Source organism: Siphateles boraxobius, unplaced genomic scaffold (genome assembly GCF_051911475.1).
Source record: "Siphateles boraxobius isolate OS27281-9 unplaced genomic scaffold, OSU_SipBor_1 19, whole genome shotgun sequence".
Taxonomy (NCBI): Eukaryota; Metazoa; Chordata; class Actinopteri; order Cypriniformes; family Leuciscidae; genus Siphateles; species Siphateles boraxobius.
In genome coordinates this window covers 13,426,074-13,427,254 of record NW_027508799.1, presented here as the reverse complement: position 1 = coordinate 13,427,254, position 1,181 = coordinate 13,426,074, and the positions used below count along the sequence as shown (strand labels likewise).

Below are 1,181 nucleotides of genomic sequence, written 5' to 3'. Positions count from 1 at the left end.
CACTGTCCACCGCATTGTCCACCGGGTCGCTGAGGAGGTGGTGGCCATTCGCCACCAAGTCATTCATTTCCCCAACACCCCAGAAGACCTGGAGGCAGTTTGCCGTGGGTTTGCAGGGCTGGCCAGACACCGAGCTTTCTTGAAAGCTGCAGGAGCAATCGACGGCTGCCATGTGATCAAGCCTCCAAGCGGCCCTGATGGTCAGTGCTACAGGAACAGGAAACTGTTCCCGTCTATCATCCTGCAGGCTGTTTGTGACCATCAGGGCCGCTTCATTGACACCTACGTGGGCTGGCCCGGGTCAGTGCATGATGCATGAGTGCTCCGGTACAGCCCACTGTACAGGAGGTCAGTGTACCCTCCTCCAGGGCACTTCATCCTTGCAGACGGAGGGTACCCATGTCTCCAACACCCGCTCCCCCTCATCACTCCCTACAAGAGGCCAGTACGAGGTGTGGGAGCCCAGCGCTTTAATCTTCATCATTCCAGGGCACGCTCCATTATAGAGCGTGCTTTTGGGATGATGAAGACCAGGTTCCGATCCATCTTCCTGAAAGCGCTGGAGGTGCACCACACTTTTGTACCTCATGTAAGTGAATTGAAAATACATTTGCAAAAAACATAAAAATAATGAACATCTTTTTTCCAGACCATATCATTTCTTGTTTTGTTTTTTCAATTCAGGTCATCACAGCCTGTGCCATCCTCCACAACATCTGTCTTGGGGTTGGTGACATCATGGCCCCGGAGGATGAGCACGAGGAGGATGATGCAGAGGATGAGGGGGAGCATGTTTTGGAGACAGTCAGCGGTGCTCCCTGGCGTGACCGGCTGACTGCAGAGGTGTCTGCCCTGGAGGAGGTTCCCATCGACCACGACTACTTGTAACAGGCAAGTCTGAGAACTGTAAAGCTATAATGGCCAAGACCACAAATGAATGTCCATAGAATGGGTTTACATGTTGAAATATTTTACGCTTTGAATTGAGGACGCAAGTTAATTAATTTTATTCTTCCCTCTTTTTAAAATTATCTCAGTGAGATGGCAGCCGTCGATTTAATCAGCCCTGCAAACCTATTGAGACAACTTAGTGGATAGTGGAAACATGCACTCAAACACTCTGGACTGGAGCCCATCCCAGATGATGTCCCATCAGCAGGAGGCTTTACCAGGGTCTCTAT

At 50.6% G+C, this 1,181-nt stretch overlaps 1 long non-coding RNA gene across 1 annotated transcript; it reads left to right on the top strand.

The window, feature by feature from the left end:
• The first annotated feature begins 242 nt into the window (after window positions 1-242).
• Window positions 243-888, top strand: LOC143741422 (uncharacterized). Its single transcript, XR_013205032.1, has 2 exons — window positions 243-589; window positions 685-888. It is a non-coding gene; the product is annotated as an uncharacterized LOC143741422 (long non-coding RNA).
• Window positions 889-1,181: the final 293 nt, after the last annotated feature.